The sequence below is a fragment of the Heterocephalus glaber genome, unplaced genomic scaffold (assembly GCF_053883595.1).
Source record: "Heterocephalus glaber isolate CG9 unplaced genomic scaffold, H.glaber_assembly_v1.0 deba00000331, whole genome shotgun sequence".
Lineage (NCBI taxonomy): Eukaryota > Metazoa > Chordata > Mammalia > Rodentia > Bathyergidae > Heterocephalus > Heterocephalus glaber.
The window spans coordinates 46,464,580-46,480,132 of NW_028258142.1; the positions used below are offsets into that span (position 1 = coordinate 46,464,580).

General features: G+C 35.9%; 1 protein-coding gene across 5 annotated transcripts in view; it reads right to left on the reverse strand.

Moving 5' to 3' along the window:
- The window catches only part of Dtna (dystrobrevin alpha), a 374,420-nt gene that overhangs the window by 291,025 nt on the left and 67,842 nt on the right, over window positions 1–15,553 (reverse strand). The gene's annotated exons all lie outside the window — the stretch shown is intronic.

Consider the following 15,553-nt stretch of genomic DNA (forward strand, 5'->3'; position numbering starts at 1 on the left):
AGAACTGATTCTTATAGAATAGGGGCTAGCCAGGAAGATAAAGGAACACATGGGTCATGATGAATTTCATGTGTCAACTTGGCTGGTCACAAGGCGCTTCTCACCAGTGCCCAGCTGGTGCCAGAGCCATGCCCTTGAACTTCTAGAACTGTGAGCCAAATAACTGTACTTACTTTATAAAATTTGCCTGTCTCAAGCATTTCATAATAGTAGCAGAAAAGAGACCAACAAAGGCACTTTACCTGAGACCGTATCTTTTCCTTTGTAAAACAGTGTCATTTATAAACAAAATCCAGTGGGAATCTGAGACACCCTGAAATTTGTATTGCCAGGATGGCTTGACAAATCATATTCTTACATACATGAATGTACACACACACACACATAGACACACACAGTAGTGTAGAGTGTGATTTGAAGCTACACTGTATAGAATTAACAGCAGTATAAGATGTTTGATTTATGGTAAACTACAGATTCTCAGATTTTACTTTTCTTGGTGTTTTTATAAAATTACCCTTCAACTAGAATGAACAACAAAGACTCAGATTCATATTGAATGTGTCTCGTTTTCCAGTCTATTGCTCACAGAGCATTCCTATAGAAACAATAGTTAATTTTTCTTAAATTTCAAAGAACATTCTCTGAAGAAAGCAATATTCATGTAAAGAAAACTGCATAATTGCAGCACATAGGAAAATAACATATAATTAGATCTTTTAAAAAACAAATGTGTAGAATAAAGAATTTGATAGTGACATTATAAGTAAGGCAAGGATAAAAGCTTTACAGAGATTGGAATTCTCTTTTGGGTGAAAGACGTATCAACTTAAAATTAGTTACATATATGTAATTTGTGAATATAAATGCTAAAAGCATAGAAAAATGTTTTGCTTGATTTTCTAAAATGTGCTGAATCCTTAAGGAAATTTCTTAATTCAATGTGATATCAAAATAACAGTTAGGTAGAACTAAAGATCTATGACACTGCACGATTCAACCCAAGATAAATGCTATGTTTACTTTTTGACCAGTTATTATAAATATAATATAAAAAAGCACAGTCAGAATTTGAATATACTATAATTTAATTTCTTATCAACTTGTATACTTTAAGTTCTGATTTATAATTATTCATTAAATAAGATATTAAAGACTTCCTTTATGATCCCATCAAAATTCTTAATATTTCAATTAAAAAATATGTCACAGCTAAAAAAGTTTATTTCAAATAAGATTTTTTTTCCAATTTTAAAGCTCAGTTTGTAAGGAAAGGAATAATAAATCTATTTTCAGTTTTGAGATGAATACAGCTTAGTGCATAGAGTTGAAAAAAAAAGACTCAAAACTTACTAATGATTGTTATCATTTAAAGCACAAATATCCAAACATATTCTCCTTACATTAAGAAAAATGGTTGATGGAAGTAAACGTGTACTTAGTTACCATTATTACTAATTCCAGAATGTTGTGGGGGGATTCCAAGTTACAAAAGGAAGCCTCACCATTCAGCCATTCCTAAATATGGAACTGAAATGGCCAAACGTGTGGTTTGGACCACAAACCATGAAAGAGTTTCTTCAATGTTCTTCCAACATCTAAGAATGCAGCAATCAGAGTGTTTCTGTTCTTGACTTAAGAAAATCTAAATTCCCTTTACACATTTAACAGATGTCATTGTAGAGGAAAGAGTCGATAATAGTTTCAAAATATAATGCATTTTCAGCTCTCCAGCATATAAGTATGAAGCCTCATTGTATTTCTAGTTCATTTCCTGCTACTGATGAGAAGTGTCTATGATCCGTGTTACGTATTCCTGACTCATGTTTTGTAATGGATTCAGAGAGATGTCGAAAGGACATTCTTATATATGGAAGGTCAGTGGCAGAATCAGTTTGGAAATGGTGCCCTCCCTCTGTCACTCTGATAAGATGTCCGGCAGTGAGTGGGGGTACTGCAGCACAGCAGCTTTGATGACCCATGGCAACTTGCACAGCATGTGTCTGGTTCAGAGGAAAGAGGTCATGGACCTGTGTCATTGCAGGAATTGTTTAAGAATCTTTCTCTGAAACATGTGCAGTGGGCACTTATGGAGGGAAGGCTATATGCAGAAGCTTCTCGATTTATGATGGGGCTATAGCTAGACAAACCATCATAACCATCATGAAAATATTGTGAGTTATGGTGGATGAAAACCCATAACCTATTGAAAATTCTACCATAGCAACACAATACAAACATAATACGAAGTAGACTCTTGGTTGTTTTCCCTCTTGATTGTATGGCTCACTGTATTGCACAGCATCATAAAAGAGTATCACTATGTACCAGTAGCCCAGGAAATCATACTGAATGAATTATCACTTTCACAACATCTTAAAGTCAAAAAGTCGTAAGTCAAACCATTATAAATTGAGAACCACCTGTGTTGATTTAATTTCATTGTTCAATAGGAAAACAATTTTTAAAATGTTTGTCACCATTTTTATCAGTGTAATCCATTGAAACTTCGATTTGTAACTTCTGAAATTGTTCCTATCAAATACTACTTCATCAACTTAACCTAAGCTGACACCTTTTTGTTTTTAAAAATTTATTCTTCTCTGGTCCCCAGGGCACATTTGGTCCTGGTTTCAGTCTTATTTTTCTTGCAACTTCTTCTCCACCTCTTTTTCAGAGAGTTCTGCAAAAATGAACAGCCTCTTGGTCACCCTTCCTCCCTCCCTCCCCTCCTTCATTTATTTCTGTTCTCACACAACTGCTTTGGTAATCTCACCCACTCCAGTCCAGTCCGGGTCTTTGTCCTGATATCTATACTTCTGTGTCTACCTGCTCCCTGAGAATCATTGTGAATATATTTCACTAATAATCCCATGGTCATTGAGTGCTTGTTATGGCCTAGGTATTGTGCTGTTAAGACAGAAAGTCTTGGGCATCTCATACTCTCCACGTCTAAAAGAGGACTCTGTACTTGTTTCCCCTCTCTCCTCAAACCTGTTCCATAGTGAATAGGTCACCTTCTTTAAGTAGCTGCAGTGGATTGAATCATAGCCCCCGAAAGGTGTGATGTGTACATCTGGAACCATCAAATCTATATTATTTGGAAAAAGGTTTTTTGTAAATGTAATTAAGTTAAAGATTCCAAGATAATAACTCTTGGATTACAAAAGGCCTTAAATACAAGGATACATGTTCTTATAAGAGAGAAGGGCAGAAGGCAGAGACAAAGACAGTCTTATGAAGGCAGACTGGAGTTTCATGACTAAAAACCAAGGAATGTCTGGAGCCATCAAGGAGTTGAGGAAGGTTGCATCCTTAGATCCCTTAGGGGGAGGATGTCTTTGCTGGCTCTAGCTTTCAGACAAAAATTTGTTGTGTCAACCCACTGAATGCACAATAACTTTTATGGCAGTCCTAGGTACCCGGCACAGTATCCTTCCTTAGTGTCTCTCAGCTTGAGAGCCCCAAGTCAGTGCTTAAGCCTATTCATAAGTGTCTGTCATCCCACTTCTGTTTTAGCTTACCATTTCTTGAAAGTAGGATCCTGAATTTCATTTCTATCCCTGATATTTCATACTTAGCACACAGCAGATACGCCAAAAGAAACAGAGTTTTTGTTGATATATTTATTTGTTTTAATGGTGTAGAGCTAGCATAAATCTCTCTATAAATTTAAATTATTTTAGCAAGGTTGTCTCTTCAATATTTTTTTCAATTCATATGACTTTTAAAATACCTATTTATATATTAAGATATAGCGGCTTTATTAGTTATTTGGGGAAAAAGATAACAAAGGAGCTTATAGAACTATTAATATAAGGTAAGGAGAATGCAACATTTCCTGAAGGCTCGTCCCCCAAATATATTGTTCATAATTGCATGTGTTTTGTTTAGGAGACAAAAAGCTCTGCTTGGTAAATCTCTCTTCTTTATCTTAGATCTACAGCTGGCAGCGACTGTACAGCCAGGCACCCATTCGCGCACTCCCTAATTAACCCTGTTTGTGGAGGGTCAGTGCATTTATGACACAACCAGAACAACAACAGAAGGAGACACAGATACACTTAATGGTATTAGTTATTTGCATATAAAATGGTCAAATGGTCTAATTAAAAGGGTTGCTATGTATTTGAACAAATGAGTATAAAGCAGCTTAAAAAGCATAATCCACTTCAATCTGAAATTTTATTGAAAGACAGATGGATGCAAGATAATAGGCATAATTCATAACTAACAATGCACAAATGCTTTATTTCTCCACAATGAAAACAGTTTTACATTTAATATCTTCCCAGGAGAGTTGTTTTTCCCCTTCTGCAACAATAAAGTAGCACGTGATTTTGCCAGCTAAAGCTAGACTCTTCAAAGGTGCTTCAAAAATGTGGACATGCAAGTGTAAATACCAAATAGTTTCTCTAGTGTTAGAAACTGAAAGTGTAAATAAGGGCTAAAAGATATAATACATACTGTGAAACAGGAAGAAAAGGGGCAAAGGGGAAGGGGAAGAGCAAGAGGTAGCAGAAAGGAAATAAGGGAATGGGATCAATATGAGAAAATGAAAAAATGGAAACAAAGTCTTTGTAAATAGGGAGGGATGGAGGGGTTGAAGGGAGGGCAGGGGAAGGTGGAAAAATAAGAACCAAGAGAGATTATGTAAAGGTGCAAATTTTCAATGATGAACGTCATTATATTGTATACATAAAATGTACCAATAAAATAAAATTAAAAAAAATGTGGACATGTTAAAAAGTGTGCATACTTGCTGTTACAAGATGAATAATTTTGAAAATAAAAATGTACTCTGTGGTGACTATATATGTTCCATATATATGAAATTTGTTGAGAGTAGATCTTAACTATTCTCACCAATCACACATACATATATGTAACCATGAGAGGTAATGGATGTCTTAATTAGATGGACAGTGCTAAATATTTCTTAATGTATATGTATGTCAAAACATCACTTTACGCACCTTAAACATGTACAACTTTGGTCAATTATAGTTTAATAAAATTTGAAAACAATAAATAAGTGTGGGATGGCTGAAGCTGTTGAGGAAAGTGGAGCTGATGAGTTGGGGTGTGTGGGACAGACTTGTTATACCGCATGGTTTATGGGGGTCAAGAGCAAAGCAAAGAATACTTACAAAATTTAAAGCCTAGGAAGCCTCCCAGGGATTCTACAACAATTAGGCAAAAATTGGTTGACTTACAATCATAGAAATTTATTCCACCATGGTTCAGGAAGTCCCAAACTAATTTGTCAACAGGGCTGGTTCTTTCTGGAGGCTCTAGGAAGACACTTGCCTCTCTCCTGGGAGACCAGTGGCCAGCAACCCTTGCCATGCCTTGGCTGTGATTGCTTAATGTCAGCTTTTACGTGGCCTTGTCTGAATGGCTCTACATAATTTTCTTATTAGAAAAATGGACACTCAGCCTAGGATTTCAGATCAACCCTAACTCAGTATGACTTCATCTCAACTATTACATCTGCAAATATCTCATTTCTATGTGCGGTCACATTCTGAAGTTCCATGTGGACCTGATTTTAGGGGAAGTCATTTTGTGTAGTACAACTCCTCCAACTGAAATTCTCAAATTTCATGTTATAATTCATGAAGTAAATTCTCCTCAATCACAGCATTTCAGGGATAAGTTCTTAATTTGTCTTATGTCCAGAGCCACAGCATCTCATTACATCATTTTTTTCATGAATTACAGGAATAAATTTGGGGACAATATTCAACAATAGCATGAATTTTTTTGTTCAGTCTCAAATAGGTAATTAACATGTAATTGTCCTGGTGACTACTGTATTCCATAAATCAGTGGTCCTCTACTTCAAAGTGTGTTTCATAATCATCTGGAGACTTATTAAAATTCAAATTTGCTGGGCCTCACTCCCAGAGTGAGACATATTGTGTTTCTAACAAGGCTCTAGTGATACTGATGCCTTGGGGACCATATTTCAAGAACCACTGCCCTGCATCATCATCAGGAAGGTCTTTCCCCTCATTTTCAAGCTTCCCTTTTCTACAATTATTTTTAAAGGCAAAGTGAAGTAAAATGAAGAAAGGAAAAAAAGGGAAATGCCTCTTCTGGTGGCAAAATGTATCCATTTTTAACTTCTGGTTGGTGAAAAAGTCTAAGAATAGAATGAAGTGAAAGGATTATACCAACCTCTTGATAGTATGGAGTTTCTGCAGAACTTTAAGTCATATTAGGAAAGCAGAGGAAGATAAAACAAGTTCTTCTGCCAGGACTTCAGCATTATAAAGAGCGTAATCTTTTACTCCAGGATGTTTTAAATACATGTAAATACATCTTTAGAAAGAGGTGGTTTCAGCACTGAGAAGTTCTGTAAAGTTCTTGAAGATCCCAGTGACAGCATTTCAAATTTTATGTGAATGTCTTTTTAAGGATGTTAGAAAAATAGTGTATTTTTAGGGAAATCTATTTCATCTTTGAAAGTTATGCTAAAATCTGTTATTAGTCTAGTCATATTAGCTCTAGTATGTTACTACATGTTGAAGAAAAATAGAATTTTGTTTTCCTTCCTGTCCTCTTCCTTATCAAATGACATATTACTTAACTATCAAATTTTTTGTACAGATTATAATTAGCATTCAACTGAAGTTATCAAAAATGAAAATAGAACTTAATGTGTTAAATAAAATAATTTTAGATTGTTTTGACAAGTGTCAATGTTTAATGAAAAAAAATTCCATCAAGAAATTTTATTCAAAATTTATTCAAATTTCAAGTTGTTGTAGATTCTCAATGACTAATCATGGAGAGAGGCATTGTACAATCTGGATATTCAGTGGAATCAAGGGTCATTTATATGAACATCAAAGTAGTTGAGTAAAAACACATGTGGGTTTATTTAAATTATTTACGATAACACTACGATGCATTTACTTTAAAAGCAACTTCAAACAATAAATAAATTATTTCATGACCTTAGAATTCACTATACACTTCTCATTACTATACTTAATTAAATAACATAATTGATTTGGGATTGTGTTATTAAAGTATTTAACAAATATTTCGAGTCCCCATCCATTTTGCTGACAGTATGCCACATATTGTATGTGCCTAAGCAGTTCGTAGTCTCCTAAAGAAGATGTGACTAAAACCAAAAATCAACACAGCGATGTGCAACCCTAACACAGATCCACAGAGTACTAAAGCTCAAGGAGGTTGATTAGCGAAAGTTTACAGGAAGAGGTCACATAAAGCTTCCATCCAGAAAGAGAGATAGAAGCTAGGCAAAGAGGGAAGGGAAGTATTCCTACTAAAGGGAATAGGCTACCGGGAAGGGTACCAGTGACAAAGAGCAAGACTGAATTAAAGAACACCCAGTGGTTTATTTAGGTCAGCATGTGCTGGCTCATGATTACAGTTATTGTGAAACTTGAAGTAATATTTTTCAAACATTGTATGTTTATTTTTTTGTACATATTTCGTGGTGCAATATTTGGAAGGACAGAGAAAAAGGCAATATTAATCCAGCTAGTTAGGGAAGAAATGGATGGCAAAGGAGGAAAATGATGTAGTCCAGCCCCGAGACCAACTATGTTCACTAAAGACCTCTGGAAAGTGGTGCACTTCAGTTCTGATTTCAGGAGTTATTACAGTAAGTAAACACAAGGATGGAAACTATTTTATGTCTCAATCAGACATAGTCAACATTGTATTTAAAGGTCTTCATTATATGACCCTGGATGAATGAATGGAGTTGATGAGGGAAAACAGGTGCTTTTACCTTCCAAATTGCATATCCAGAAGAGCAGCTGATTCTCTTTGGAGTATTAGACATGACATTTAGCTCTTATGTTTTATCTACACAATGAAAATTTAGTACTGTATATATAGGAACTAAGTGCAGTTTTCAGATTTCAATTACATACCAAATACCACTTGGTATTTTTGGAACAATTTAATTCTCTATTCATATTTTGCACTTATCCATAGAATTTAATTCAGTTGCTTACCCTGGTGATACTACAATATAAGAAAGCAATTAAACAATTGTGAATTTGGAATTTTAAATAACTTTGAGACAATTAGTTCATTTCCTTTTAGAACTATTTCTAATTACTTTTTTTTTTTTACAATATGGCCTAATTATCTTCACTTTCTCTTCACTCTCTGTCTTCCTAGAGTCAACTAGGGAAATCAGGCTTTTACAGATGGCACATATGTATTTTTCTTACTGGGACCAAAGCATCTATTTTGAATTAAATCTCACCGTCCAGCTTGGCTCTACTGGTGACACTGCTGCCATATTCTAATGTGGTCTGTCAACTCTCCCTATCTACCGTGCTTCACTTCAGCTGCCCTAAATTGGCTTCATCTTTTAGCACGGCCTCTTTCTCCCAAAGCCACAGCAGTCTCCTTGCTGCTCCTCAGTGATGGTGCACATACTTCAGCCCCAGGGCATGGATGCTTATGATTCTCTCTGCTTCCTCTGACTACCTGCATGATGTGGACTTTGATTTTATTTATGTCTCTGCTCAAACATCACCTTATAGCAAACAGATGTTTCTGACCACCGTACATAATGGTGCCCCTTTTTTCAGTCCTGGCCTGCACTAGCCATTTCCTCTTTCCTTACCTTGTTTTTTTACTTTTTACAGCCATCACATGCCATCGTATGTATGTATCTCATATTTGTTCTCTGGCTAGTAGAATGTAAGCTCCATAAGAGCAGAAGTTGTGTCTTGTTCATGGCTGTATCCCCAACAGTAGTGCCTAACAGTACAACAGGCACCTAGTACATATTAATTAAATTAATTAAGTAAAAACATAAACTAAAACTAGCAACTGTACCTATGAAGATGCCGTGACCCACACCTTAGGGACTTTTGGGAGGGGACTCATTTAGTAAGACAGTAATACTAGATCTGATGGTTAGGGAAGGGCATTATAAAGAGAGGACACTTAAACCAAAGACAGAGACAGAGCCAAGCAATGAGTAGCATTAATGTCACATAGTTGAGACAAAGAGAACACAGAAAGATTGCAAGTGGGAAAAGAGCTTTTGTGTATTCCAGGACATAAAGGCTAGCTGAAGGAGATGAGAGTCACTGCCACAAGATAAATGTTGAAGACAGAGGCCAAATCATATTAATTGAGTCTTCTGGATCTCTGAGATAGGGTGTGTGTGTGTATTAAAACCAGGGGAAAAGACAAAAGGGTTTTAAATTTGAGACAGTGATACAACGTGACCTATGTTTTTAAATGACATTCTGGATTTCCAGGTCCAAATCACATGTAAGTTCAACATTTTTTTCCATTCTTACTGCTAAGTTCAGCTCAAAACCCTAGACATATCTATATCTATATCTATATTTACATCTATATCATCTATATCTATGTCTCTCTCTTTCTCTCTTCCTCTCTTTCTCTCTCCTTCTCCCTGTCCCTGTCCCTCTCCCTCTCCCTCTATCTCTATAAGAAGACTGAAAGCTACAGAAATGAAGACAGACTGGCTAGGGACCTCAGGGCCTGTGGAACAATCCAGGAATAGGTTCCCTGAGTTTCTTTTTTACCATACATATCCCCAATGGGTACTGGAGAAACCAATAATCTGAAAATGCCAACAAGCACCTACAAAGCAATCTCTCATAAGAAGTGAGCTAGAAAGGTATTCTGTTGGTGAATTAAGAGTGCATTGGTTAATGGTAACACTGGCATAAAAGGTACTGCAAGAGTTCAATTAAGAGATGTTGTGACTTGAATTTGACTGGTGACTATGGATATGACTGTGGAGAAGGGAACATTTGGGGTCTAGAGCTTGTAGGCAGAACTATTTGATGACTATGCTTCCGTATAGGTAGCATGTATGGAAGGGCCCTCACAAACTGTAAGTGTTTAGGTGAAAAGTTATCACTCTCTGAAATAAGATCTGAGAGCTGAAAATGAACTCTTTTTGTCTCAAGGGCTGACAGGACAGATCCATCAAGACAGCGTGAGGAGGTATAGTCTAGTCACAATGATGATAAAAATAACAGTCTGGGATAGCTTATATTTCATAGAAGAATAAATAAAAGATTTTTTGCAGTCTGGATTAGAAACAGTTGGAATTAATATAAATTCCAGTTAATATAGTACTAAAAGAAGTGTCCAACGAGAGGATCTGTGGAAAAATATAGACTATAAGCAAAGTTATCAATGAAATCTGTATGATTAAGTGAAAAGCTATAGAAATAAATCAGGAGAAGTGAGGACAAACAGAATATAGTAAGAGAATGGGAATTTTCTTCTCCAAAAGACTGCATGTACTTTTGATGGAAATAAAATATTCAGACTATATGGGCTTCTTCAGTAAAGTAGAAGTAATGAAAGAAAGCTTGAGGAATAAACCAGTGAAAATAAAGTATTGAAATGGCTTGGTCTTTTAATTCATTCTAGTTAAACACAACTAGAACAAAACTAGCTACTTTTCTTATTCTTTAAAAAATGCAACCAATTTGGTTTTTATGCTAAAATATGATCACCAAATGGCATCCTTAGAATTAAAAGATACCTAAGAATTTAAAGAGACAATTATGGAAAACGTGTTTTAAAATGTCCATTCAGCTGTTCTCCATTCTGATGTAACAGAGGTAGTAAATTCATATTTCATTTCTGATAATCTAGCATCTGGCATTATTTGTTTTCTGTGACCAAGAAAGATTTAGTTTGGCATTCTATTTACATCCCCTAGGCCTAAAACAATAAAGCAATTATCAAAAACCATACAAACTTTAAGAGACACAGCAGCACTCTGCTCAAAAGGACTTCTGAGAAAATCCCACCCTCACCTTACTTATACAACCTTTGTAGTTTATAATGATGACAGCAAATGTCTTTTTTGGAGTTTTAGGCAACTAGCTTACTTAAACTAAAGTAGCTTATTTGAAGTTGCATCCTAGGATAGCAGCAAAAGGACAAGGTATCTCTATCAGAAACTTTGTGGAGTTGCTTACCAATATTCATGAACATTGTGAGATTTTAAGGCAGAAAATGTGCTGTAAATGATTTCCTAAATAAGGTCCCAAAGGTGCCAAAGAAGATTTTTGAAATCAGATAATAGTTACTCTCATTCTCTCTTTTTTAAAAAATTTTATTTTATTGGTACATTTTAGGTATACAATATAGTGACATTCATCATTGGAAATTTACACCTTTACATAATCTCTCTTGGTTCTTATTTTTCCCTCTTCATTCTCTTTTTTTAATGGCCAAAGTTCATTAAGATAAACTCATTTATTTTATTTTTAAGATTCATTCATCTGCCAAATATATGAGTCACCAGATCAGTTTCAAAGTTACCTTTTGGGAGACTCCTTTCCAAGACTAACTGCTGAGGTACCACAGTAATTATCATTAGTAATAAAAGCCAATAGTTGCTATATGTAAATGATAGAGGATCTTATCTAATCTGGCTTAAAAATAATTGTCAGAAAAGCAAAGGAGAAAAAAATAGCAAAATGTAAGTAAATATATTTAGAGCCTGTAATTGTGAAGTAAGATATGAAAGCTAAAACAAAAAATTCTTTTCTGACTGAGTAGGGTTTGAATTATAAGTAGGACATAACTACAATAAAGCAACATAATCAATACACTTCTAGGTTTAACTAGTTTGAAGGGAGAGTACAAAAGTATGAGTTAGGAGGGGTTCCAGATCCTAAGGGCTTTGTGAGCCGGACTAAAGTTTTAAAATATTATCCTGTAAACTCGGGGATCTTTGTAGAACTAGATTTAAAGAAGATGTCTACGTAAGATTTATGTTTTTGAGAGTTCCCTATGTTCTAGTATGGACAGCTCATGGCTAGGGAGCGAGCTGACATAGCTCTGGGGACCACACTTACCAGTGAGAACAGAGAGAAAGGAAGAGGTGAGGAAATCACCAGGAGGTAATTCTGCAGGGCATGAGAAGGGGAGCTCTGGATAATGTCTATGACTGAGGAAGGATTAGCTAGAAGACAAGGAATACAGTGGGAATTGGGGGAAAAATTATGAAAGTGGGAAATAAGGGAAAGAAACACTGTAGTGTGAGACCGTTGAAGAATCATTATTAGTTTCATCACCACAATCATGCTAAAGACTTCATTTGAAAATTGAGTTCAAATATAAAAATCTAAGTGTGCCACAACACTTTCAAACTTTGTTCCTATTTACAATGCAGGGGTATTATTTCCTCCAAGGCAAAACATTTTTGATTGGCCAGACATTAGAAAGATCAAAGGAACAATTATGTTACCTTCATGTAGTTTTCTCATGTTAACATAGCTCTGTTGAGGTCTTAAAAGTATTTTGCTATAGACAGGAGAAGGTTGGTTAAAGTCTTCAAAGAATGAAGCAGTAGATAGAAACAGTTATTTAGGAGTTCTGACACCCAGCTTGGGGTGCTGAGGAGACTCCCACAACTCATGCTATAGTTTGGATATGGAGAGTTCTCCAAAGTCTTGATTCTCAGAGAGGTGTGATTGGGAGGTGGGTGAAATTTTAAAAGCTGGGATTTAGTAGGAGGCTTTCATGTCATTGGATGGATCCCTTTGAAGCGGACGTTGGGACCAACCTCAGTCCCTTCTCTTCCCTCTCTTTTGAGCAGGCTTTGCTTTGACACCTGCTTCCTTTCTTGCTACTTTCTCATCATTAGGACAAAATATGTAACACCCACAATTTAAATGAGGAGACATTTAGTTTGTCTCACAGTTTCAATCCATGGTCAGCAGGGTCCAAAGCAGAAATAGGACAGTAGAGAGGCATGGTGGTGGAGAAAGTGCTCAACTCTTGGCAGTCAGGGAGCAGACAGAGCAGGGAAAAGCCAGGGACAAGAATACAGCCTGCCAGGTCACACAGTGACCTATTGCCAACAAGGCCTCACCTTCAGGTGAGCATCTGAACTCATCAATGGATGAGTCCATGCATACAGCCTCCATGACCTAATCACCTTCCACCCACAGGACATTTTGGGGGGACATCTTAGTTCTAAACCATAACATGCCCTAGCATGCCATGCTACCTCGTTGTAGACCCAAAAGCAATCAGGCCAACTGACTATGGATTGAAAATGTGTGCAAAATATTCCTCTTTCTAAGTTGAGGATATGAAGTATTTTGTTATAGTAATGAAAAGCTAACAGAGCCCAGTTGGAATCTAGGTGGCAGGGAAGAGATGTACAGAGATATGATCAAGTGACTACTATTTCTTTAAACTTCTTAAATTAAGGTACATGGTTTCATTTCCTTTTAATCACTCAATATCTTTTCAACACCCTTTAAGCACTGAAAGAAATGCTTCAATTATAAAATGCTCTATATGATGTTAATTATCACCAAAACCTTTTCAAGTTACATTGTTTTAGTTTAAAAATAGTGAAAATGCGCAAAGATCAAAGAGATAAAGCCCTTCCTCTTTAGATTTACAGTCACAACTCTGGTTTCCTGTCCAGAGGACACTTCTAATCTGTGTGCATAGCCAGAGTATATGCAATAAGCAAGACTACAGGCACAAAGGGCATAGGTCTGTTTCTGTGGGCAGGGTAGGCCACCTATTTCTCAATAATATGTACAGTCATGATATTTATAGTAGAGAAGTTCATATAATGCACCATCTTATGAAAAACAAGTATCTCCATACAAAGCATCAAAGTGGAGGTGACCATTCCTTACCAGAGGAATAACTACCAAATTGCACTCCATGATAAATCCCTTAAGCCTCAAGAAACAGAAGGTAAAATATTTCCCCAGCTTCCGAAAACATTCTTCAATTGCAAAATTTACCTATATTATGTAATACTCTTTTAATCTTTCATTAATCTTTGGTCTCATTTCTTTCAGATTTTTCTCAAAAGCCTTCAAGAAAGGTTCTGGCTGATATATGCAGACATACTGCACATAGTATATATTAAAATTCATATCAATAAAGCCAAGATGTAATACCCCATAGCCTTCTCTTAATAATAAATTCTAACTTTTGTCATTTAAGTTCAGTTTTAAGTATTTTTAGAAGTAATTTTCAAATTTTGAATTTGTCCTTATATGTCTACAAATAACATAAGTTTACGTAAACAGGAATGTTTTTTCTGACCAAGAAAAATTAAAGAAAAAAAAACTCACCCCAGGATAACAATAAAGTACACTTCTAAAGCTTAATACAGGCTAAATACAATAATGGATGTCTTTTATAAACTCATCCATCATAAATGCAGCCTATAATTTTCATTCATTTAGGCCTTATGCATGCAGGCCAGTGCACAGAGCAATTCTCTCCCTGTACGACTTCTCCCAGAATGTCTCACAATGACACATAAAATAGAGTAATTCCTTGGCTGGTTGCAGCTCAGGGCAAAAGCCATAGAAAGATCAATTTTTGCTCTCTATGGCTCTCTTTTTGATGGAGATAGGGCGAGGCTGCAAAAAAGATGACTCGTTGACCGAGGCTCCCTGGCACAGTTAGAAATTTAATAAATACAAATTGTCATAATTTTAAAATAGGTTCTCTGTGCTTTTAAACTACGCTTATATTTTTCTTTTATTGGTAAGTTAGAGGACTTGAGGATCAAATGTACAAAAGGCAGAATGTAATTTCACTCCTAGAATTACTATAAAAATCTCCAAGTTGGGTGTGGTGGCTTACACTTGTAATCTCAATTAATTGGGAGATGAAAGCAGAAGTATTGCAAGTTTGAGGTCAGCTTGGGCAATTTAGGGGGACCATCTCTCAAAAAATAGGAAAAGAAAAAGAGCTGGCTATGTAGCTCAGTGGTAGAGCAATCTTGAGCACAGGGCTGGGAATGTAGCTGGGAATACAGAGTGTTTGCCTAGCATTCATGAGGCCACATGGCCCTGGATTCAAAAAAATCTCCAGTCTTTGCAAAAATTGGTAGTATTTGCAATAAATCATCAGCATATAGTAACTTATGTTATAATTAGTCACTGTATATAATTTGAGATAATATCATAGTAACAGATTTGTAATCATGAAAATTACAGCAAAATTAGGTCAAGTAATTACAGAATAGATTCCCTGCCCTTATGGTCCTTGCTCAAATAACACATAATTTACCCACAAAAAGTCACTTAACTTTCTTTTAAAGATTTGGTTGAAGACTTGATACCTGAACAATGCTGGATGCATTGATTATGTTTTGGGTTTTGAATATTCTTGGAAACTCAGTGTATGTGAGTAATTTGTCCTTCAGATATTTATTCACCTACATGAGGGTTTTTTTTTTTCTTTTGGTACCGGGGATCAAACTTGGGACCTTCAACTTGTGAGGCAGGTGGCGGAACCACTGAGCTAAATCCTTGGCCCTGACATATTTATTCACCTAGAGTTAGTCAAGTCAGAAATCAAGCATGATCCTGTATTCTTTTGGTGATCTCAATTCTTGAGACACTTCCCCTCATGTATTAACAAGACATAATTAATTCAGAGCTACAAAGCAATGAAAATAAGCTGGTAATGCTTGTTGAAATCTTAAGCTAGGCAGGTTTTGATTATTGTCTAGTAGAACAAGAGGTGGATACCTATAGATCTGCTTAGAGTG